Below are 25,877 nucleotides of genomic sequence, written 5' to 3' on the forward strand. Positions count from 1 at the left end.
GCTCCCACACCTGTGTCCATCTCAACTGTCCCTTGCAGGGCATGGTTCCTTGTGCCCAGATAACTCTGCCACTGTCTTGTGAACATGCTCTGGCTCTGTTTCTCCCCTAATCACTGATCACAAGCCTCCTGTGTGAATAGCCCAGGTCCAAGTGGAACTCCCCGCCCTCCTTCCAGCTACAGAGCTGCCTCTATTAACTCAGCCTCGGGTTGCAACCTTGTTTGTGGTGACCAAGTTCTGCGACTGTGTCGTGCTGGCCTTACTGTCCCACAGCCTCCAAAGCCTTTTGTGCGTGGCTGTCACTAAGCTCTTGCATCTCCCTCATCTCGCGCTTCAGTCAGTCCTATATCCCCAGGACCAGCCCAGGGCCTGGAAAATAGCAGGTGCTTGAGAACGATTTTAGAAGGCTGCTCTGAAAAAGATGTTTGTATAGGCGTCAAGGGTCAGAGTTACCCTCTGCCCACGTGACAGTCAGAGTGGCCTCCAGTTCTGGATGCGGGGGGCACTTGGGAAAGGTGAGGTGGATGCATTAATGCGTGAAGTGAATGAGTGAATGCTCTGGTCCTCACACAGTGCAGGAGCAGGAACTTCGTCATCTCTGCCAGTTGAAAGGCACTCCCTGGTCCCAGGTGGTTGTTTCGGGTTCTAATTGTGTCTTCTGCCCTGACAGATTCTCACTGCCGGCACTGTGGGGTAGATAAGATAACTGACAGGCAAGGCTGTTCCTGGACACTCAGGGGTTTGGGTCTTGACATTTGATTGATCTTTCCCGTCCCGTTAGAAGCACCAAATCTGGTGTCAGGCAGACCTGCATTCGAATCCCCACCTCACCATCTGGTGGCTGTGTGACCTTGGGCAAGTTATTTAACTGCTCTGAACTACGATGTATTCATTTGGAAAAAAGGGAAAATAAACCGCCTTCATTTAGAGTTGAAGAGTTGTTCTGAGGGAAGACATGAGTGATACCAATGAAGTGCTCAGCAGAGTCTGACAACAAATGTTAGACGCGGCAATGATGTCAGTGGTGACGAGGGTGGTGATGCTGGTGATGAGGACGGTGATGATGGTGATGAGGATGGTGGTGGTGATGAGAATGATGGTGATGCTGGTGATGAGGACGGTGATGCGCTGGTGATGAGGATGGTGGTGGTGGTGAGAATGATGGTGATGAGGGTGGTGATGAGAATGATGGTGCTGATGAGGATGGTGACAATAATGAAGGTCATGGCAAGGGGACTGAAAATAGAATGATAGAGACAGAGATCACGTGATTAATCTCATGGACAAGGATTGTTTCTCCAAGAAGTTCAGTGCCCTGAGCGCCCACAGTTGGCGTGGCGCACGCCCTGATTCCAGCTGTGTGGCTCATTTCTCTCCCCTCGGGCTCCCTGGCTGACTTAGAGCAGGAGGTGATATATCAGAAGAGGAAGGAGTCCTGTTTATCCAGACAGATCCTGCTCTCAAAAATTCCTGTCTAGTCTGAAGCTTTCTTCCTCCTGCGGAGGGCTGCCAAGTCCCTGGCCGACTGGTCCCCGGTCCTGGCTCTACGCGTCTCTTGGGGGGCTGAGAAAATATGAGCCTGGACCCCAGCCCCAGAGATTCTGATTCAGTTGCGCTGCAGTGGGGCCCCTGTGTCTGTTTACGAAGCTCCCCAGGTGGCTCCAGCCTGTAGCCAAGGCTGAGATCCCTGTAAGAAATTTCATTCCTCGTCATCGCAGGCTGTTCAAAACAGTCTCCCGCCTGGCATGCGGCGGGAAAGTGAGACCAGTGGCACAGCTAGAGTTTGTCCTCACGTTCAGCCGTACTGAAAAGAGAGAAGAGAGGAGGTCAGAGTCACAAAGGAACAGGACAAATGTACTGAAGTCATAAGACCGGGGGTCCCATTTTCCCCAGGCAGACTCATGGCCAAAGGAAAAAGTTTACTTCTCCTCCTTGAGACTTACCACCTCTTTTCCCCAATTCAATGGGGCTCAGATTGGCTAAGGAAGCTGCTCAGGGTCACACAGCAAGTCACTGTAGCTAGCCATCCATCTACCTACCCATCCATCCATCTATCCATCCTGCTATACATCCACCCACTCATTCAACCACCCATCCACCCATCCATCTATACTCCCATCCATCCATCTATCCCCCTATCCTCCACTCATCCTCCCACCCACCCTTCCACCCATCCATCCATTCGCCTGACCAGCCACCCAGCCATCTATCATCCATCCATCCATACCCCTATCCATGCATCCGTCTCCCCCATCCCTCCCTCTAGTCCATCCACCCATTCATGCATGCATCCATCCACACATCTACTGATCCATCCATACATTTATCCACCCATCCATTCATCCATCCATCCATACATCCACCATCCATCCATCCATCCATCCTCTCATTCATCCATCTTCCCATCCATCCATGCATTCAGCATATGTCTATTCTCCCATTCTCCCAACCATCCATACCTCTACCCAACCAACCATCCTCCCATCCATCCACTTTCCCACTCCAGCCTTGTTATAGGAGAACAAAATAAAGAAGAAAAGTTCTAGAGTGAGTGGGAGGCACTCTGTGTTCCAGCCCCTAAGGGCATCCCATTCATTGGCACATGCGCTCTATACTAACCCCTGGACAAGGCAGTGTTGGGATTTAAAAGGAGACTGAGACAGGGCACAGCCATCAGGGAGCTTACAGCTGTGGGCTGGGAAAGGGCAGACATCTACTGACAGGCGCAGAGTAGGTGGCGTCATGGTTGTTAGAGAGATGGAGAGCAGGAGGCATCCAGGCAGGGACCCAGGGAGGAGCGAGGCTGGGAGCAGACAGCCTCGGGGAGAGCCGCTCGCTCCTCAGGGCTGTGGCTCTAGGCACAAGCCCCGACTTCCCTGGGCCTCAGTTTCCTTGACCACATGCAGAGGTGCTGCCTCATACCTCCCTGGGGCCATCATGTGGATGGAAGTCCGTCCCTGGGGAATTCGGAGAGGGCGTGATTATTTTAGATGCTGACTAAGTGGCAGCTGAGTTTTTAAAGTAATTCTGCCTGTGTAAATCTCAGGGGTCACCATGGGTAGGTGGCATTTGAGCTAAGTTCTGAGATGTTTGCAGGAGGGCGATCTGGAAGGGACAGTGCGCAGGAGAGAGAAGACGAAGGGTTTGCGGTTGTCCCAAGTCCCGAGGGCGGCGGAGCAGAGGGCAGGTGGGGTGAGGCTGGACAGGTGCGTGGGTATCCATGGTGGCCTTGGCTGCGTGGGGGGAGGTTGGCTCTGCCTGGGGCTAAGGAAAGCCACAGGCTGCTTTAGGGGGGAGACACTTGTAATGGTTCAGGGAGAGATGCCTGGGGGGCACACACGGGGGCCCTGAGGCGGGAGGAGGGGCTTTCGGAAGAACCCAGGGCTGAACGTTTGAACAAAGAGCCCTGGCCGCGGAGCTCACATGCCGGCGCTGGGAACGGGCCAATGGAACAAGAACTACTTCCTGTTCACCCAGGTGGCCTCGCAGCTTCATCCCCGGAGCCCAGGACAGAGCTTGGCCCCGAGTGAGGTCTCCCTAAGCATTTCGCACATGAAGATATGAGCTGTCAGAGTGATGGGCGTAGGAAGCAGGTGACAGAGGGCGGGAGGAATGACCAGAGGTGCTGTTTCAGATGGGGCCTCTCCGAGGAGGAACAATTTGAGCTGAACCCCAAATGCGGGAGGAGGCCAGCCCCGAAGGATCAAAGGGAAGAGGTTTCCAGGCAGAGGGAGCAGCTGGGGCAAAGGCTGGGGGGCTCGGGACATCGTTCTGTGGCTCCAGACCTGGGTCCCACAGGGACAGCTGAGCTCGGAGGGGCCCCTCTGCCCTGTGTCCATCGAGCATCCTTCCCGCCAGCTCCCATCTCTCCCACTCCCCTCACCCTCCTGCACCCCCTGATCCATTTTGAGATTCCACAGAACACACTTCGGATTCCAGAGACAATTCTGTACCTTCCCCCGTCACCAGGAGAGCCTCCCTCCCTGTGATGACCTTTTCAATTAAAGCCCCGGACGCTCCCTGGGCTCCATGTATGACTCACGAGAAGACCCTGCAGACCCATGGCTGATGTCCAGGCCCTGGTTTGTTCTCAGTGGCACTTGTAAATGGTAGGACGGTCACCTTCATTCTGGGGAAGGGGAAGCTGTGCTCCCTGGGGAGGCTTAGTGGCTGCCCCCTGCCCCCTGCCCATCACACAGCAAGCTGACCAGGACCCTAAGGGGAGGTCAGGGGGTCCCATCCCCCACAGGCGGCTCCTGGGAGAAGGCGGTTCCTGGTGCAGGTGCGTGTAGACAGGCGGGTCTGCCGTGCTGCTGGCCCAGGCTGGCGACCCGGCTCCTTCCTCCGGGTCTGCAATCACATCTTGCTTCTCAGGTGCTGTTTGAGAAATGTGCCATTTCACATGCCCAGGTGGGATGACCTCTAATGGTGGCCTTTGCTGACATCAGTTGTGTTGGTCAAGGTCCAAGCAGTCGCAGCCCCAGCCCAAGCCCAGCGGGTGGGATCGCGCCTCTGGAGGAAGGCAGGGCGTCCGGTTCAGACCTCCTTGTTCACCAGCTCCTGGACCCTGCTGTCTCTGAGCTTCGGTTTCCTCCTGTACGGAGCAGGGTTGTGATCCCACCCTGGGTTACTGTGACACCAGCAGGTCTCCCGGGACATACAGGGATGTTCCTACCTCCAGCTCTGTACCATCCTAGGCTGGCTGCTGGAGGTGCAGAGGGGCCTCAGACTACGGGGGACAGACAGACCCAGAGACAGTGCCAGGACAGACGGAAGGGCGGGGGACCTCCCCCACCTGCTGGCTTGGGGACGGTTTGGGGAAGGTGTTGGGAGGAGGTAGTGGCTGAGTGGGAATTTGCGGGGAGGAAGGTAGAGGAGTGGGGGGCTGAGCAGGGTGGGTCCCCTCCTCAGGGGATGAAGGGACATGGAGCCTCCAGAGAGCCCACCACTGGCCAGGGGTCAGGCGCTGGGGTGCAGGTGGCAAGGAGGGAGGCCGGGTCAAGACAGGTTTGGAATGAGATGGTTGCTGCCTTCCGGGAGGGGGCTGCGAAGGAGCGGACTAGACCCTCCCCTCCCACCCCTCACCCCCAATCACGTTCTTTCACTTCCACCAGCTTCTAGAAGGACGCGGGAGGGGACTCACAAGCAGGGTGCCGTGTGGAGAGACAGCGCCCAGACACGTCTCCCCGCAGGTCCTATTAAGAATGTTTTCTGGGACTGGTCACCGCCGGGGCGGCCTCATTAGGTGTGGAATTAACGTCCCCCTGGGAGGCTCCCGCACCCCAGAACCTGCTTGGATTGTGGGGTTGGGCAGATTAACTGCACAGAACTTCATCCTCTTGGCTTGTGAAGAGGAGTGTGCACCTGAGTGGGGCCGCCGTGTTAATAAGAAAAGAACTCTTAATCCTCGAGGCCATTATTGTCAATTATGTATCTTATTTCTTTGATTCCATTCACAAAAGTGGCATGAGCCCCTGGCGTGTGTGGTTTTGTTTGCCAGACGAGGCAGAACTTGCTAGAGTAAATCCTTTAGGTTCGCGATGCCAGCCAACCTTTGTTCTGGACATTGATTATTAATTTTTGATGTTAAAGCGTCAAAAGAAGGAATGTTATTAGGAATGCAAGTGCTAATGAGTAAACATGAAAACTGCCTCCAGAACAAATATCCCATCAATCAAACATCGACAATATGTGTCTGCTTAAATCGAATGTGAGGGATTGGGTCAACAGTCAACAGCCTCCGGTGGAGGACCTGCCGTGTGCTGGGGACCAGCTTGCATCCCGAGAGGCAGGGGACAGTGTGTGTCCCCAAGGAGCCCAGAGGCCAGGGGGCTGGCTCAGATACCAAAAGGGACAGTGCTGTCCAACACAGGACTGATGGGCCCAGGAGGTACACATCGTAAGGGAGAGCCTGCCTCAGCCTGGGATGGCTCCAGAAGATGGGGTTCAACCCCTGGGCTCAAGTAGGGCTGGAGTGGCAGCTGCTCCAGATAGGGCCAGCAGCAGGTGCAAAGGTTCAGAAGCAGGATGCCCATGGAATCTTCTAGAACCTTGGTAGGCAGAAATCTAAAGGTCATAGTATGAGGGTCCTGGTGGGATGAAGCTGGAAACCCAAGATGAGATCAGGTCACAAAGGGCCCTGAATGCACACACATGTGTACATGCACACCCTCACACACACACACACACACACTCACCTGGCTCCCGGCTCAGACTGGGCACTGCAGTTCAGGGACTGGCCCAGGCCTTCAGCAAACAGCTTGTCCAGTGATGGACTCTTCCACACCACTCAGAGAGAAGGTCAGACAAGGGTCAGCTCTGAAAACACTCATCAGAAGGACGGACCGGATCCCCGGGCCTGGGGGCCACCGCCATCTTGGCATCCTTGACCCCGCCTCAGGCAGGGCTTCAGCCAAGGACCCAGTCCCCCTGGCTGGGGTCAGGGGCTTCCCGCTGCTGCCTGGGAGAGTAAATAAGGCAATGCAGAAGGTGCCGTGGCCGGTGCCACAAGGAGGAACAAGCGGGGGCTAAGGGCAGGCTCTGGTGACGTCCAGTCGGTTCTCCTTCCTGAGGGTCTCTGCAGGCTGCGGGTCAGCCCGAGAAAGAGAGAATAGGAGAAGACAGGTGGGCGGCTAGGTAGATGGATGTGGATATGAATATAGATTCAGATGTAGATACGGTTATAGGCACAGGCACAGGCTTTGGTTAACAGGTTTACTTTGAGGACATGGCCCACGCCATGGCGGGGTTAGCAAGTCAGAAATCTGGGGGCAGGCCTGTAGGCCCTCAGGCAGGAGCTCATGCTGCAGTCCTGAGCAGAACTGCTTCTCTGGGAAACGTCAGTGTTTGCTCTTAACTTCAGAGGATTGGCTGAGGTCCCCAAGATTATTGAGCTTAATCTCCCTCACTTAAAGTCGACTCATCACCGTGTCAACCATGGCTACAAAATACCTTTGATCGAATCACCGGGACGCTGGCCTGGCCCCGTTAACACTCTCCCTCCCAACCAAGCCAGGGGATGGGGGCCTTTCTGAAAAGCAGAATGGGAAATGTCCCAGCGAAGCCAAAATGTCGGGCGGCAGCACCCCAGTCGCCAGGGCTGGCCGCTCCTCTGCCCGTGCATCCTGCCTCTGCTGTATTTGTTCTCACAGCAGAGCTCCATGGAGCCTGGCCCCGTGCTCCCACTGCACTCCGTTTTCCCCATGACCCTGCCGTGGTTAGCATCTATTCCCGGCTGCTGGCCTGTTGTCTGCGTCCCTTTCTGGAAGGGCAGGCCTTTCTCACATAGCCAGCTCAGAAAGTCTATCTTAGAGCCGGGTCAGGGAAATGCACACTGCTCCCTTGGCATCCGAGAAAATACCCTGAGATGCTGTGAAAATATCTGTCTTTTTAGTCACCCTCAGAACCCAGGGCCCAGATGGGGACCTAGCTGGTGCTCTGACGTCCCCATCCCAAGGCCTTGTGGGCAACAGTGACCAGGATGGATTGGAAACGGCCCTCAGGGTCCCCTCCGGGTGTAGGTCTGGGTCCGAGGCAGCACTGGTATTCGGGTGCGAGTCTCTATAGGAGATACGGCCTTGATGTGGGGGGGGGGGTGGAGCTGCTGTCAGGGGTGCTTAAGTCTGTGGGAAAATAGAGCGGATGCCCTGGGGCAGAGGCCTCTGCAGAAAGAAGGGTCTGTGGGTAGAGGCAGGTGTCAGCAGCAGGTGACAGGGCCACTGGGCCAGGCCTGGGTGTCCTGTTGGATCCTTTCTGTTTCCTCTCCCCCGGTCACCAGTGCTGTTCAGACCTCCTTCCCTGCTAAGAACCACTTTGCTGTTGTACCAGAGAGAAAAGTAGCCCCCCAAATTCATGTCCCCCCAGAAGTCCCAGGTATGACCGGATTTGGAAATGGGGTCTCTGCTGATATAATTAAGATGAGGTCACACTGGAGTAGGCTGAACCCTAATCCCATGACTGGTGTCCTTACAAGAAGAGGAGGGACATAGGGGAGAAGGCTGTGTGACAGTGGAGGCAGCTTGGACTGATGTGTCTACAAACCAAGGATGCCAGGCACGCCAGCAGCCCCCAGGAGCTGGCAGAGGCAGGAAGGACCCCCTGGAGTCTCCGGGGGAGCGTGGCCTGCCCACACTTCTCTCGGACTCCTGGCCTCCAGACTGGGAGAAGCAAACCCGTGTGTGTGAAGCCCCGGGCTGTGGCCCTGGCCGCAGCAGTCCCGACACCAATCTGCTTGTCGTAGGAGCCGAGCTGTCACGGGCACTTCCTCCCGGCGTCTGCACCTTGCTGGAAGCTCAGTTTCTCACCAACGTTCCTTATTGAATAAGACTGTACTAATGCCCGTGGTGCCGAGCCCCTGACCCAGGGGCCGGGGGAGGCAGAGGGCCAGCCTGGCCTGCTTCTCCTCAATGACATCGACCGCCCTCAACACCCCCAGCCCCGTCATTGTTAGGATGCTGTGCCGGAGTTTGTCCCCCGAGAATCTGCCGGAGCGGGACTTGCAAAGTGCGTGCTGGTGTGTGCCGGTGGAGGGCTGCTCCCTTCACCGGGTCTGCATCGCGTGGCCGGGGCCCGCCACATCACATTGGGTCGGTGTTGGTACCAGCGTACCTGGCAAGCTGAGTGGTGCCCGACCTTTGCAAGGAGGTCTCAGAAATGGGGCGTCTTGGTTGGACCTAGTGTTCGGTATTCTCGCGGCGGGGGTCTGGCTTGCTCCGTGTTGAATGGAAGACACCACCTCGCTTGTGCTGTGTAATGGAATCAGAAGTTGCCTCGGGAGTAGTGGAGGGATAGGATGCTTAAACCACGCCAGCAGTGAAGCAGATGCCGGGGAGGTGGGCGGGAGGCTGCTCCCGCATCGGGGGCTCTGCCCTGGCCCAGACCTTCCTGGGAAAGGCGGGCTGGACCCAGGCTGCAGACTTCAACCTCAGTTTCTCCTCCTCCACTGAGCGCTTTCCCGGAACCGTGCGGCTCGGCAGCTGAGAGAGCGATTTCATCAGGGGCGTGGAGGCTGGAAGTGAAGGGCCGGTGTTTGGTAAGGCTGTTGGCCTGTTGTCCGGGTGTGGTGGTGCTGGCCGTAGGCGGTGAGGCCTGGAAGGAAGATTGAGGTCGTGTTAGGAGAGGCCTGCATTCCAGTCTAGGGAGGTGGAGTTGATCCTGAGGTGTGGTGGGAAGTATGCAAGCTGGGGAGGGACAGGAATGGTCAGGTGGGCCCCCCGAGAGTGGCGGGGTGAGAGGACGTGGGTGGCTGGGGCCTAGGGAGGAGGCAGCAGCTGTGACCTGGTGACAAGCTCTGAGGCCGGGGCAGAGGAGTGGAAGGCGTGAGGGTCTTCTGGGTTTGCTGATCTCAGCCCTGGGGATTGAAGGAGGAGGAGCCTCAGAGGGCTCTTGCTCGTCCTGGGTGAGTGGGTGCTGCCAGCCAGTCACGGGGGCCACAGGAGGGACCCCATGACGATGGGCTCATAACAGCACGGACTTGCCACTTAGCAGGTGTGAAATCAGGTAACCCGGCAAGAGGACCAGGGACGGGAGGAAGCAGACCCACCGCCTACCCTGAGGTCCTGCCCTCCCAGTCCCCCTCTCTCCCTCCTGTAGCAGAGCTCCGCTGTGGGCGTCTGGGAGCAGAAAGAGCCGGTTTGAGTCCTGGAGCTGCCGTCGAGTCCTGGTTAGGGCTCTGCGGGCTGCCACCCAGACGCTGACTCCAGTTGACTTCAGCAGAGCGAGATCCATTGTGGGAAGTCAGACTCCTCCCGAACCCGAGAGCAGAAGGCGGTGGTGGGCGAGCGTCAGGAAGCACGGAGCTGGGTTGGACCTGTCCATTCTCTCTCCTTCTCTCTCTCCCTCATCAAAGGCTGCTCCTCTCTGCTTCCCTTTGGGGAATTCTCTCTTCTCCTGCAGCCCCCGCAGCCAGGCTGAATGCCTGCCCCATGGACGTGCATCAACCTGGCAGCCTGGGACCGTGAGTCCGTATCACGGTCTAGTCCAGCGACCCGCTCAGCCACCTTCTCCAGACCTAACTCCGAATTCCTAGGAGGGAGAATCCAATGGACTCACCCACGGTCAGTGTCTGTGCCTGGCCCAGCCGGCTGTGGCCAGATGGGCGGGGTCCTGTAGCTTGTGCTCACTCAGCTGGAGCCGCAGGAGGGGAACGGAGAAGATTGCTTGTGTCTCAGTGGTACTTGGGCATGGTCCGTAAGAGCTCTGAGCCTCAGCTTCCTGTCCGTGGGACACGGGGACGGGTGCCTAGGCCCCTCTCGCGCGTGGAGGGTGTGAAATGAGATATTCTGTCAAAGCCCCAACACAGGGGACAGCACTCCCAGTGCCCCGCAGGTTTGTCTCTGTTTTCTGTCGCAGTCCTTACAGTGTGCTGTCCCAGCGGCAAATACAGCCCGGGGACTCGAGTCAGGATGGCCCATCTCGGCCCCCCACTAATTTGCCCTGTGGCCTCAGGGCAGCCTGCTGACTTCTTAGGGCCTCTTGTGCCCCTTGAAATTACCTGAGCTGCCCTGCTGCCTCTCAACAGCCTTAGAAGGGTCCACCGAAATAGGGTTGCAAAGCACCCCGCATATAGTAGGTCTCTGATGTAGATATATATACTTTTTTCTTTTTTAAATAAGCCAGTGAATGAGAACTAAGAAATTTTCGGTAACGTTTTCAACTAAGGTAAATATGAAAATAACTTTTGAGATCAAGCCTCAGCAGAATTTTTTCCACCTGGGTTCTTAGAATTTGGGGACTTTGAGATAATCTAAGTTGGACCTTTTGTTTATAGGAGGTGGGGCTGACGCGGAGGAGAGTGGGAAAGCCACATGTATGGAGCAGTCACCGTGCGCCAGGCCCAGGCCAGCGCTGGCCCTCACAGCTTCTCTCTTAGGGGCTCACAGCACCCCCGGTGAGCGTTACCTGGTCCCCAGACTTTTTTTGGGAAACTGAAGCCAAAACGGTTGAAGTTGTGCCGACTTAGGAAGTAGAAGATCTGGAACTCAAAACCCAGGCTCCTCCGTATCTCCAAATGTTATTTTCCAACTGATTTTTTCAAGCATCTAAATGCTTTTACCTTTCTTTGCTTTCCTGGCGTTTCCTAGAGAACACAGTGCTGTGAAAACCAGCACGTGATGAGGGGCATCCTGAAGTTATCCTCCCCAGAGGCCCGGGAACCCAGGCCGCCCGCAGCCCGCTGCTGCCTGGAATGCATTTTCCGAGGGGATAGATTTAGTGTGTTGGGAATTACGTCTCCATCCTCCCGATGCAGGGCCGCTGTGTCTATCCTCCGGCTCACGCCACGTTTCTGGAGTCGGGGGACCAAAGTGACCCTTGCTGAGTTTATCTTCCTCCTATTTATGAATTCTCTTCCTAATGGAGCCGAGGTGGCAGCTGGGCAGGATTAGGGCTGTTGTGCCGGGGGTAGGGCTGCTGTCTCGGGGGAAGCCATGGGTCAGCAAGATTTGTGGAGCAGAAAGCCCGGGCCCCTGAGGACATAGAAGGCTTTGGCTGGAGAGCTGCCGCTGACGTGGAAATCGCCGGGCTTAGTCCTGCACGCTCCCTTCCCTGTGGGGCTTCGTCTCCTTTTCCCTCCTCCACGCTGACCTTATTTAAGGGGGAAAAACAACATGAGCCTAGCCTTCAGTGAGAGAGTCCTGAGCTGGAAGGGGTGCCGCAGGCTAACTGTCACCCCGAGAGCCACCTTCTCAGCGTTAGACCCTGTCCCTCTGGCCGTCCCCTCTTCCTTTCTCACCCCTCTGTTTGCGTCTGTGTGTGTGTGTGTGTGTGTGTGTGTGTGTTGCCTGGCGCTCCTGCTGGAAGGGGATCCTCCCCTCCCCGAGTGTCAGGATCTGGCTGGCTGGTTCCCGCAGGGACTCAAAGTTGGTGCTCAAGGGGTGTTTGTTGAATGAATGAGTGAATGAGCGATGAAGGATTCTGATCCCCAGGTCTGACCTTTCTGCGCACATGGGCCCCTCTGAGAGTCCCCCAGAAACCTGTGCACAGTCCCACTGTTTCCTTCATAGTGCCTCCCGGCCCTCCTGAGGCTGCCTGTGGCCCGTGGTCTCCAGATGAGATTGGCACACCCTTTTGTCACCATGGACAGCTGTGTCCTGCTGCCCCACGGACTCAGGGTATCGGGAGCATGGCTGCTTTGGGCAGGACAGGCTCCAGGCAGAGGACCTGGGACACCCCAGCCGGGGCCCCTAGAAGCTGCCGCTTGGCTTCTCCGTCATCCAGGGTCCTGCTTTGGCCCTTCTGAGGTCACTCTGCCCACAGCAGGCTGGCTCTGCGGCCTCTCACCTGCCCGAGGCCCCCTGTCTGGCTCGCGAGCCCCTGGGCAGCACCCTCTTCCAGCATGCTCTCTCGGTATTTTTCCTCATGGTGGAAAACACCAGATGAGAAACCGAGGCCACGGGGCCATAGTGTGAACCCAGCAGAGGGCAGGAGCTGAGGCACAGGTGGGCACCCAGGGCTGGCTACCCCTGGAAGGACAGCTTCCACAGGCCAGCTTGTGAGACTGAGGGAGACAGAAGAAGCATCTAGAAGGGAGCCTACCCTGGGCTCAGGGGCAGCCGGACAACGTTGGACCCAGAGGAGGGAGGAAGGGATGCACGGGGGAGGGTGCCGGGTTGAAGGCCGGGAACCAGGATGGACAGAGGAGGGGGTGGCTCAGAGCCTCTCAGGACGGCTTCACAGGCCCTGGGTTTGCGGTCCCAGAGTTCCTCTTTGCAGCTTGCCCCAGGCGAATTCCTTAAACAAAGGGAGTCAGCGAGGGCCCAGCTGGCCCCTAGCCATGTCACCACTGCCTGCATCACTGTCACCCCCACCAGCGTGGCCCCCATCAGAGAGAGAGAGCTGGGTGCCAGGCACTGCGACTACTGTCACTTCACCCTCCTCATGGCCTGGACCCCATCCACGGGGAGAAACCTCTCTTAATTTCCCACGAATTGTTGGAGCTCCTCATACCCATAAGAGCGGCAACTCCAGCTTTCCTGGGGCTTTGTCAAATGTTCTCCCCTTCGGTGGGAAGGAGCCCGGCCCGGTGGCCAGTCCACCTAGCCACCCTGCTCTCACTGGCCCATGCCTGTCCTGCAGGCTGCCCTTTGGCCAGCGAGGCTCCGACAGCTGGGTGCAGAGGGTCTTCCAGCCTCAGCTGCACACTAGGCTGGACTTCGCCTCCTCCTCCCAGACCCCTGACCCCGGGCAGGGTCACCAGGCTGGAGTCCCCTTTCCCACAAGGAGGTCCCATTCAGGGCCCTTGATGCCCACACCCGCCAGGGGACCTGAGACAGAACTGTCTCCTCCTGGCCTAGCCGAGAACCTCCTGACAACTTTGAGCCCTGTGTCAATGTCCTGGGGCCGGCGTGACAAGTTACTGCAAACTGGGCACTTAAAACAGCAGATTTCTTCTCTCGGAGCGTGGAGCCCAGAAGTCTGAAATCGGGGAGTGGGTGGGGCCAGGTTCCCCCCAGAGGCTCCAGGGGAGGGTCCGTCCTTGCTTCTTCCTGCTTCTGGGGGCTCCAGGCGTCCCTGGGCTTGTGGCCACATAGGCCTCAGTCTGCCTCTGTCTTCACGTGTCCTCTCCCTGTGTGTCTGTGTCTGGTCTCCCCTTCTGTCTCTCATAAGGACACCTGCCGTTGGAATGAAGGCCCACTCAGATAATCCAGGATGATCTCACTTTGAGATCCTCACTTGCTTACGTCTGCAAAGGCCTTTTTCCAATAGGGTTGCCTTCGCAGGTTCCCGGGGTTCGGATGCGGACGTATCTTGGAAGGTCACGATTCAACCCACTGCAGACCCTGAAGGGAAGGGGCCGAGGGTGCTCTCTGTTGGGTGCTCTCTGTCTCCTGCCTCCCCAAGGTCCAGCTCGGAGGGCACAAAGCCCCACGGCCCTCAGGTGTGTGTGGGGGGGTGAGTCACCCTCCACATGTGTGCACAGGGGCCCCTCGTGACCGCCCCCTGAACCAAGGGGCCTGACATCGAGAAGCTGCAGGAGCCTCATCTCTTGAGCATAGACTGAGTTCTGCTCCCCAGGCTCTCTGTGACATTTGCCCGCTCTCCTCAGTCATCAGAAGGACCTTCAGCTGTGGGCCGAGCCACCCCATCTTACAGGGGAGGAGGTGGCCCTGGAAAAGCAGTGACTTGCCCAGGATTCCCGCTGGGGAGGCGGAGCGTGGCCTTGAACCTGGAGCCACGGCCCTTGTCCGGGCTACCCTGAGACTCACCTCCAGCACCCACACCTCGTGGGCTGTAATCTCAGTTGCACAGGAAAACGTGAGAATCGAGCCATTCAAATTCCCTCCTCTTCACCCGTGCTGGAGCACAGGCCTCATCCTCGGCCTCTGCCCTTCCCGCTGTCTGGGGATCCCCCGCATGTGGGAGACCGCGTGCGAATACTACCGGCTTCCCATAGCCTCACGGATGGGATAGACCCGCCCATTGCAGGAGCTCAGAGCACCTCGGTGGGGCTCAGCTCCCCGGCCCTGACCCCATGCTCCTCACCGTCTGCTTCTCTGCGCCTCCTCCTCTCAGTTAAGCCCTGGTGGCGACAGCAGCGAGTGGTTCTGGCTGTGCGTTCCCTGCGCCTTAATCAGGGGTCACTGCGATTACTGTTGTTCCCAGGCTTAGTGGTGAGTCCAGCCGCTGTGTTCTTTAAAAAAATTCCTTTTTATGATTTTACTAGTAATACATGTCCGTTGTATGAAATTTATATAATACCCCCCAAAGACCAGTAAAGACAAGTGAATTGCCGCTGGACATAAGCTCTTTCAGTTAACATCGACTGTTTACATCCAATACCCTCAAACGCAACATGCATGTACCTGTGTCTACATGCACACATATGTACACACGCACGCATTGACAGACATGTGTGCATGAGTGTGTTTCCACAGTTGAGATCTTATTCCAAATGCAGTTTTGTATCCTGCTTCTTCCCGTGTGATGACAGACTTTCCGTACTCTGCCCGCTGAGGCTGATCCACACTGCCACCATGGGCTCTGCTGCCCCCCGTGCCTGATGCCGGGCTGGTTTCCATTCTTCACTCCTGTAGGCGACCCCCTGCCGAGGGGCTTAGTCTCTCGGGTCTCCATGACAAAACCCCACAGACGGGGATCTTAAACCGCAGACATTATCTCTACAGTTTGGAGGCTGGACGTCCAAGGTCCAGGTGGCAGGTGGTGGCTCTGGTGAGGACCGTCTCACTCGGGAGTGGAGCTGGGCTGCCGCATGCGAGTGTCTGGGGATCGCAGACCGCATGCCCAGGCCTGGCTCGCCCCTCTGCGCCCAGGAGAGCAGTTGTGAACAGTGCTGTTTTCTCCTGGTCCCTCGGGCTGGGCTGGTTGTGGCGAGGAGGAAATGAAGGAAGAGCCAGAGCCGGCCCGCCCGCCTTGAAATGGAAGCGGCTTGGAGGCCCTGCGTGGGCTCTTGGACGTAACTCCCGCCTCAGCACCGTGACCTTCCTTGCCCTCACGAGATGCTGGGCAAGGCGGAACCTGCCAGAACTCTGTCTCCCCTGGGAGCTGCGTCACTTCAGGCTCTGAATTCAGGTCTTGGGATCTGCTTGGACTAAAGGGGGACGCAGCAGAAAGCAGGGACGTGGGAGCGAGCAGGGCTGGGTTCGAATCCTCGCCCACCTGCTTCCAGCTGTGGGGCCCCGCACCAGTCTGCGTGCTTTTGTGGGACTCAGTTTCATCCCCTGCAAAGCGGGGCAGTGGCATCTTGCTCACAGGGGTGTCTGAGTGCCCCGTGGGGGACGCCCAGCACATGCTTTGGGCTCGGTCGGTGTTACCTCTTCTCCTCTTCACACGCAAACTCACTGCCCCCATACTCGTGTCTTTTAAAGATGATCTCCCCCAAGTCGGGGGTGGGGCTGGCAGTCAGCGGAGGCCTGGGGAGGGGGTTCCATGTTGGCGCCGCCCCCTGTGACCGGCTTCCCAGCGGGGCAGGCGTGGCGGGTGGGGCAGGTCTGTTGCGCTGTGGCCCCTCCAGCTTGCTCTGAGGCTGTCCCCTCCAGCGACCCCTTCCTCCCCCGGTGCCCTCCCCTGCTCCAGCTTTCCCCGGGGATGTGCTCACCGGCCCTGGACGGCCGGGCTCAGAGCCTAAGCCCTGAGCACCCGGGGGCCTGGGCAAGTCCCTGCCCCTCTGAACCTCAGGATCTTCATCTGTAGAGCAGGATTAATCCCGACGGCCCTGCCTTCCTCATAGGGGAGCTGGTGTGTGTGGACGCGTCCCGTGGGCTGGAAAGTGGGGGACACCTGGTGACCACATGGTGCACCCATCCTGCAGGGGGCTCCCACTTCCAGGGCCAATGAAGGAAACGCCGGCTTCTGCAGGACGGTGGATGCTGCTGGCAATACCGTTCACTGAGCACCTTGTCTGTGCCAAGCACCGTGCCGATGTGATCACGTTTTACCCTTGGCGACAGCCCCTTGAGGAGTTGGAGAAGGGCACTTTTGTGGCTGTGAACCTAGGCCACACCAAGCCCTAAAGGGTGCCACCTCCCTTCAGCCTCCAAGAAATCTCATAAGGCTGTGATGGAGTCCCCATTGTACAGCGGGGAACTCGAGGCTCAGAGAGGGTGAGTGACTTGCCCAAGGTCACACAGCTGTCTAATGGCAGAACTAGGATTCAAATCACAGTCAGCCTGGCTCGAGCATGGTGCTGGTCCTGGGACCCCAGGCTGCTTGCTCAGGTCGGGCCGTTAATGATGCGAAATGGCCTTCCCTCGAGGACTTCTGAGTGCAGTCGACCAGCAAACGCAGTAACTCCACATCCAAAACAAACAAAACAGTGGAGCCTGCCCTGGCTGTGCTTGGAGTGGAGAGAGCTCGGAGCCCACGCCCCAGGCGCCGGGCCTTGCGGCCAGTCCACAGCGGTTTGGGAAGCTCCCATCTCATGAATCACACACGATCGCACGGGGCGAACCCTGCAGGCTTGAGCCAACAAAAGCAGAAAATGAGAAACACATGCTCGTGGAAGTCGGGAGGACGCCGTGGGCCGGGAGCCGTGGTAGCCAGCACGGGGCCCTGCAGGGCAGCATCCAGGCTGCCTTTCAAACGTCCCGCTTAATCCACGGAGCCGAGGCAGACCTGGGTGCGTGTCTCTGCCCCGACCAGCTGCCGTCCCTTGGCAGCCCTCCCACTTCCTCTGGGCCTCGATTTCCTCAGCCGTCAAGTGGGAACAGCGGTCCTCGCCCAGAGCCTTGTTGTGGGGTCAAGTGTTGTTCCCAGCACGAAGGACAGTTCCCTCCTCGCCCACCCCAAGCCCGAGTGCTCGCTGTTCATCATGGAAGTAAGTGGCTGTCCCGAGGCCCATCAGCTCACAGGGTCTCATAGCTGGGCGGGTCTGCTAGACCACAGACATCAGCCACCTCATTGTGCAGACAGGGAAACTGAGGCACGGGAGGGAGGGGAGCAGCCTCAAACCACATGGCCTCTCATCTCTGCAGTCCTGATATGTGGGAAACGTGAGCTCGTTGCTCTCAGTTTCCTTATTCCATCTGAGCCGCACGACAACCCTGTGAAGGAGTTCCACACCAAGGGACATTGCCCCACGTGCTGGGGGAGACACTGAGACCCAGAGAGCTCAGGTGCTTTACCCGGGGTCACCCAGAAAATCAGGGCATGACGGATTCAGAACTTTGATTGTAAAACAGCTGGCGTAGCAGCTGGCACATAACAGGTCCTCTGTAGCTGTGGCTCCCTTTACCATCCCCAACACATCCAACGAGCACCGTCATCACCATGACGGTCATCACCATTGTCAAAACCACTACCGCCGCCATCATCACCATCACCATCATCACCATCACCATTACCATCATCATCATTACCGCCATCACCATCACCACCATCATCACCATCATCACCATCACAATCACCACCATCATCACCATCATCATCATCATCACCATCACCACTACCATCACCATCACCACCATCATCACCATCATCACCATCATCATCATCATCACCATCACCGCCATCACCATCACCACCATCATCACCATCATCACCATCACAATCACCACCATCATCACCATCATCATCATCATCACCATCATCACCATCATCACCACCATCATCATCATCACCATCACCACCATCATCACCATCATCATCATCATCACCATCACCACTACCATCACCATCACCACCATCACCATCACCACCATCATCACCATCATCACCATCACCGCCATCACCATCACCACCATCATCACCATCATCACCATCACCGCCATCACCATCACCACCATCATCACCATCATCACCATCACAATCATCACCATCATCATCATCATCACCATCACCACCATCATCACCATCATCACCATCACAATCACCACCATCATCGCCATCATCATCATCATCACCATCACCACTACCATCACCATCACCACCATCACCACCATCACCATCACCACCATCATCACCATCATCATCATCATCACCATCACCGTCATTACCATCACCATCATCACCATCACCATCATCACCATCACCGTCATCACCATCACCACCATCACCATCACCGTCATCACCATCACCACCATCACCATCACCGTCATCACCATCATCACCACCATCATCATCACCACTACCATCACCATCACCACCATCACCACCATCACCATCACCACCATCATCACCATCATCACCATCACCGCCATCACCATCACCACCATCATCACCATCATCACCATCACCATCATCACCATCATCATCATCATCACCATCACCACCATCACCATCACCACCATCATCACCATCATCATCATCATCACCATCACCATCATCACCATCACCATCATCACCACTACCATCATCATCATCACCATCACCGTCATTACCATCACCATCATCACCATCACCATCATCACCATCACCGTCATCACCATCACCACCATCACCATCACCGTCATCACCATCATCACCACCATCATCATCATCACCATCGCCATCACCACCATCATCACCATCATCATCATCATCACCATCACCACTACCATCACCATCACCACCATCACCATCACCACCATCATCACCATCATCACCATCACCGCCATCACCATCACCACCATCACCATCACAATCACCACCATCATCACCATCATCATCATCATCACCATCACCACCATCATCACCATCATCACCATCACAATCACCACCATCATCGCCATCATCATCATCATCACCATCACCACTACCATCACCATCACCACCATCACCACCATCACCATCACCACCATCATCACCATCATCATCATCATCACCATCACCATCATCACCATCACCATCATCACCACTACCATCATCATCATCACCATCACCGTCATTACCATCACCATCATCACCATCACCGTCATCACCATCACCACCATCACCATCACCGTCATCACCACTACCATCATCATGATCACCATAATCATTATCACCATCACCAGCGCCAGCACCACCATCACCATCACTGTCACTACCGTTGCCATCGTCATCATCACTACCATCATCACCATCACCATTATCACCGTTACCATCACCACCATCACCATAATCATCATCACCATCATCATCACCACCATCACCATCATCATCAGCAGCAGCAGCAGCAGCAGCAGCATTGTCCTAGCAGTCTCCCTTTACTAAGCACTCACCCTGTGCTAATTCTTTCATGTGTGTTATTTCATTGAATACTCACAGAGAAGCCCTTTGAAGCAGGTTATCTTATTATCTTGTATTCTCTACATTTTGCAGACGAGGAAACTGAGGCGCAGAGGGGCTAAGTGACTTGTGAGGGCTACCCAGCTGGTTAGACGTGGGATTGGGTTGGAGTGGAGAGCTGCAGTCCTGGCCACAGCGTGGCATGGCCTCTGGTAGGCACGTGGGGCCCAGCCGGCCAGGTCTTCAGGGTATCAGGTTCATTGTTCATCTCCTCATCCACTCACTCATTCGTTCATCCATCCATCCGCTCACTCATTCATTCATTAGCCTGTTCCTTCGTTTGTTCACGCAGGCCTCCTACTGGCCAGGAGCCATGCTGAGCACTGAGCATAAGCTCTCCAGGAGGACCTGGTTGGGGCTGGTGGTGAGGCATGAGGCCGGGCCTAGTTCTTGAGAACCTTGGAGCCCAGGTGGATGGCAGTGGCGGGAGGGGAGTGTGTGGGTGTGTGAGGGAGCTGAGAACATTGCAGGGCACTGTGGATGGTGTAACTACTGCTTGGCTGGGACGAGAAGGGCCGGGGCCTAAATGAACGAGAGGTCCGTCACCAGGAGAGGGCTGCTGGGGAGGGTGACCTTGAGCTGACCTCGAAAGAAGATGGGACTTGAGGCAGGAGAGAGGAACCCCGGCCAGCGAAGGGGGTTGGGTCCATGCCCCTTGCAGCTCAGGGCTTTGCGACTTTCAGGGCACCCCCACTGGTTGTCACCATCCCCACAGGACTGAGAAGCTCCTGGAAGGCAGGCCCACGTCTATCCTTTTCCTGTGTCCTGGCCACCTGCCCCGGCCTGGCAGACCGAAGTGTTGGAAAGGGACAGGGGGTGAGGCCTGGCCACAGAGGGAGTGCGCCAGACTCGGAGGGACTTGAGAAGAGCACGTCAGCTCTGAAGTCTCACAGAGGAGAGTGCGTGGGGGAGGGAATTTGGAGCTTTCTGGAGAATGTTCCGGAAGGTTCTTCTTGTGCCTTAAGAAGTCCGTTGCAAGCAGGGAGGGAGGAGGCAGAAGAACAGGGCCCTCTTCGTGCCAGCCTGGCTGCCCATCTCTGCATCCTCAGTCACAAAACCCTCCCAGGAAGCTTGCGAAGAGCATCCTCCCCTTTCTGTTGCTCAGATACAAGACCAGCAGACCCGAGAAGGAGACACTTGCCCCGTTGCAGGGGGCAAGGATTCCCACCTTGGGTCTGACTCTAAGGCCCAGGTGCTTCCCACCACACCCGGCACCCAGGAATTAGAACTTTCTGGAAAGCTGCTGGATCCCGCCCACCCCTTCCCTGACCTCCACTCGGGGGGCGAGCCAGTGGCACTTTGCACGCAGGCTATAAAATTAGCAACTTAATTTTGGTTGTCAAGTAATCAGTTGAGGGAAAACCATTTTCAGGGGGTTCGCTTTCTTACAAGCCAGCATGATAAAAATAAAGAGGAAGGCCGAGCCGCGGGGAGAAAGGGCGTTTTCTCAGTTTATAACGGGACTCATTCTCCGTGGGCCACACTTGGAAAGGCCAGAGCCCCTGAGAGGAGCTAGGCTGTGCGGCTGCACAAGGAGAGCTCCCCCCGATGCCAGCCCTGGTGCAAGCCAAGTCGAGGGCCGGCTGTCCTGCTATCCTTCCTGCCAGGAGTAAAGACTGACCCTGTGAGACTCATCGCCAGGCTGGGTCCCAGCCAAGGGTCGTGAAAATCACGCGGTCACCTCCGAAGAACCCCACAACTCAGATTTCTCCATCAGCTGTACTCCTTGTCCCCGCCGTGTGTGTGCGCTCGCTCTGTGCGGGCCCTCAGCGGGCAACTGACACATTTCCTCCTTGCATGGCCCCAGTGCAGGTGCTCTCATGACCCCACTGCACAGGTGGGGAACTGAGGACCAGGGGCAGGGTCAGGGGGCCCCAGGTCACGCACGGCCTAGTGGGAGAGCCAGGTCCCGACCCCATGCCATCCTCTTTCCAGAAAGTTTATTGCCGTGAAATACCGAAGCCAGAGGGCCACCAGGAACTTTGTGAAAAAGGCGGATAACTGTACACAGCTGGGACAGTTTTAAGAGATGATTTTCTGCGATGGTTCATCTCCTGCCGTTTGACCCAGCCCTGCTTTCGGGGCCCCTCTGCGCGGCATCATCAGTGCAGCCCCATTTCAAATGGCTGCACTTCCCTGGGGGTGGGGACATGCGTGGAGTCCTGGAAGGGAAGATTGGGGCTCCCTGTCAGCTTTCCCACGCCTGAGCTGACATAATGACAGAGGTGAGATGTGGCGATTCTCCGTGACTCGGTGACCCAGGCCCCCACCTTGACTGATGTGTCATGTGGGCGTCACGACCCCGGGTCACAGGCGAGGGGGAGGCGCAGGTGCTCTGTCCACTGCTGGCCTCTGTAAACCGGCGCTGGGGACACACTGCGTTCTGCTTCCTGATGACCCTGGGAGCCAAAGGGTGGAGATCCCGCTCCTTCCCTGTTCCGGAAGGGGTGTTCAAGGCACGGGCAGAGCCGCATAGAAGAGCCTGCCCCCATCTGGGGGTGGCCACAAGACTTGGCTGGAGTGGGCAGGTGACTGGCCATGTGCATGCGCCACCTGCCCACTGACCCCTGAGGTCTTTGCACAGAGGAAGTGAAATAACGTGGACACGGCATGTGCCAGACAGCGCAGGCCTTGTTCAGCACAGAGCGCCTGCCAGGAGCTCGAATGCAGACGTGATCGCACGCTGGTCCTCGCTTGGGTGGGGCCTTGGAAGGCAGCATGTTCCTGTGAAGGGACAAGTGCCCGGGGAACGGGAAGCGGAGGCCCGTCCACCCCGAGCGAGCAGGCGGCGTGTGCAGCTAGGCTGGGAGTGGCTTCCTGGGGGACAGCTCCCTGGCCGGGGTCCCGCAGGCTGAGGAAAGGACACAGGCAAGGATAGGACAGGTGCTGTCAGGAGAGGGGGCAGCAGAACAGGGACAGAGAGCAGGGATGAGGCACAGGGCGAGTGTGCAAGTGTGACTGTGCACGAATGTGTGCATGCAGATGTGTGAGTGTGAGCATGTGTGCATGAGTGTGTATGCACGTGTGGCTCCAGGAGCCGCCTGTCTGCAGTGTGCACTGTGGGGGCAGATGGGGGAGAGTGGGACCCCGCAGGCTCCGGTGGCTCGGTGGGGAGGTGTGCCCGGGGCCATGAGGAGCCGTGGAGGGCGCTTGAGCAGGGCAGGACACAGGCAGACTGGCTCCCCCGGACACGCTGGGGGCTGCAGGCAGGGGAGGCTCCAGGGCTGCGACTGCAGGGGGCACGGCTAGGAGGCCAGCCCTCGGGGGAGTCTGGGCAGGAGTGGGGGCTCCGGGCAGGCAGAACGGGAGAGATAAGGGGCATGCGGCAGGCAGAATGGGGACCTGGCCCGCTGGGGTTAGGGGACAGGGGCGGGGGACAGGCTGGGGGGGCTGGGGGCTGTTCTCCAAGATGGGAACACAGACGCGGGGGGCTTTGTCACCCTCCCTTCTTTCACAAACCCCACTAAGAAGCCCCCCGAGAGACCCTCCCCTGAACTGTCCCCCGTCTGCCTTCTCTTCCCTTTGAACGTTGGGAAGAAAACACAGAGGGTAATTAAATCTCTGCTGGCCGGGTCAGGGTGCAGCGAGGCTGACAGAGGACGGAGAGGCCCCAGCCGCACAGGTAAGCACACACGTGGGCAGTGGCCATGCAGGGGGCAACACACAGGGGCAGGCAGGGAGGTGCAGGGGCAGCACACAGGTACAGACAGGGCCGTGCAGGGGCAGCATGCAGGCACAGACAGGGAGGTGCAGGGGGCAGCCTAGGGTGAGAGGGGAGCTAGCCGCCAGTGCTTGGTGTGATCCTGGTTTTCAGGTCATGTTACTCAATCACTTGTTCATTAGGCAAATAGTCCTGAATGTCCAGGGTGTGCCAAGCACTGTGCGGGGCCCTGGGCGGGACAAGATGGACATGACCCCTGACCTCTTGGTGCTTTCATTCCAGCCACTAGTACTTCCTCCCCATAGTCCCCCGTCACCCCCTACCCCAGCGTGCACCACTCCCCCTGTCCTCACCTTGGGCTCCTTCGCCTCCTGAGGGCTCTGCTCAGCCTGCAGGTGGGGCGGGAGAGGTGCCAGAGGTCGTCCTGGGGAAGCCCCCCACCCAAGTGGACGGGACCTGGGGGCACACCCAGCCTGCTAGCTCCCGGGCGTGCTGTGTGCCGTCTTCCCAAGGCCCCGCAGGCCTGAGCCGCTCTGCCCGCAGCTGGGACATACCCTTCCCGTGTCCCTGCTTCCTGCTCCTCTGCGGGCGCCTCCTGGGATCGCCTCCCAAAGAAGCTTCCCACACTCGAGTCCTCGTCTGCTTCTGGGGTCCCAGCCTCAGACTCGGGGAGACAGGCTGTGTTCAAGTAAAGAAATGGAAACAGAAGGTACAGGTGGTGCTGAGGGAACACCGAGCTTGTGACAGAGACGAGCTGACTTTCCCATGGAGTCTCTCCAAGGCCTGGGGAGGGACTTCTGGGCTGAGCTGGGGTCCTCGGTGTGTCCTGGTGACGCAGGGAAGACCTGGCAGCTGGAGGACAGTGGTGGAGGTGGAGGGAGGGGGTCCCCGGTGAGGGCAGGGGTGGGAGGCCCCCGTGTCCTCCCGTGGACCACCCGTGGGCTTCCACGGGCACAGGAACATGCAGGAGGCAGCCTAGGATGGGTGGGGAGCCAGCCGTGGGCCACCAAGGGCTTCAGTTGGAGGCGCCAAAGAGCCTCCAGCCTCAATGCTCGGCGTCCACCCTGTGGCAGCCTGGGCAGAATGAAACCCAGGACAAACCCTCAGGGTCCCTCAGGCCTGACTCCAGCGGTTAGCTGGGGGCTTTGGTCTTCCAGGGAACTCTGTCTAAACTCCCGCAGGCCCTGCCCACGTCTGACCTGCGCCTGACCTGCCCGGGAGCTTTGCGTCAGGTCAGCTCTTGGGACCCTCGTCTCCTCGTGCGAATACTGGGAAAGTCACCGCATCTTTCTCAGGGGTGCTGAGGTCGGTGCCCATAGGGGGACTGCCCTCCTCCCACCCCTGCATCAGGCGTCTGTCTCCGCAGGTGTCATCTACACCCTGTGTGGCTTCTCCTGCAGGGTCTGCCCACTCCCCAACCCGGCCCCGGCCCCGGGTGCCCCTCGCAGACCCCAGCCCTGCAGCTACAGCCTGGCTCCGTTCTCGTGCTGGTTGCTCAGTTGCAGCTGATCTTCTTGGTATTTTTGTCTTTCTTGGAGGGAAAGGCATAAGCAGGGACGCGTCGGTGGGGATGGTGTTGGTCGTTCGCGAGAGCACGGTTCCCTTGAGTTGTCGCCCCATGTGCTGCAGGACGTGGAGCCTGGGGTGGGACTTGGGTGTTGTGTGATGAGCGGGCTTTTGGGCAAAGGCAGGAGTGGTTGGGACCAAAAATGAGCCTCGTGTGGCCATGGCTTGTGCACTGTCCTCGGAGCCCGAGAGGCCCATTTGGACCCAGGCGAGGCGGGAGACTCCTCTGTGCCCAGTGTCGCCATCTGGAAAGGGCATGAAGACCTTCCTTCCCTGACTCTCGGTTGGTCTCATTGCAGCTCTGTGCCTCGAGACGGAAGGAATCTGGGGGCGAGTTTCCCTTCTTCCTCTCTCTCTTTTTAGAGCACGTCTCGACCAGGGAGATCCTCCCCCACTAAGGTACAACTAAGTTTCTCAGATTAGCTACTCCCCTGACAGCAGGGTGAGTGATTATCTTAATCTCCACTGTGATTACATCGGAAGAGCCGTCGCCCCTGACCTCCCAGGGAGGAGGCGTGGACTGCAGCGTGAGCACGGGGTCCAAGGAGCCTGGAATTGTACACCTCATCTGTGGATGCAAGATGGACGCGGGCCCAGGGTACTTCGTGTGTCCTTGCTCCGTCCCTCACGAGGCAGCCTGGGGTGGCTGGGGTTGACATCCTCCCAGTTCACAGGTGGCCATTGGAAGTGCAGAAATGGCGTCTAGGCTGTCTCTGGCTCTCGAGGTCTATGTGTCCATCGAGACAAGGCACATGTGAGGCGAACCAGACGGGCTTACTGGGGAAAGAGTTCTTGGGAGGCCAGAGCAAGGCCTCACGGGGCTCAGCAGACCGTACCTAGCCCACTGTCTGAGATTGACTTCTCCCTGGTGGCGAAGAGGATGCTGTGGTCATGGTGATCCCCATGGGGCTGATGATTCTGAACCCTGAGCTGGGCAGTGATTTCTGTT

The 25,877-nt window shown here is 57.7% G+C and overlaps 1 protein-coding gene and 1 long non-coding RNA gene across 3 annotated transcripts in view; both read left to right on the plus strand.

Moving 5' to 3' along the window:
- Positions 1-25,877, plus strand: part of SORCS2 (sortilin related VPS10 domain containing receptor 2) — a 485,786-nt gene that overhangs the window by 247,796 nt on the left and 212,113 nt on the right. The window lies entirely within an intron of this gene.
- Positions 9,243-14,736, plus strand: LOC139082397 (uncharacterized). The gene is made up of 3 exons (XR_011538351.1): positions 9,243-9,397; positions 9,895-10,055; positions 10,769-14,736. It is a non-coding gene; the product is annotated as an uncharacterized lncRNA (long non-coding RNA).

Source organism: Equus przewalskii, chromosome 3 (genome assembly GCF_037783145.1).
Source record: "Equus przewalskii isolate Varuska chromosome 3, EquPr2, whole genome shotgun sequence".
Lineage (NCBI taxonomy): Eukaryota > Metazoa > Chordata > Mammalia > Perissodactyla > Equidae > Equus > Equus przewalskii.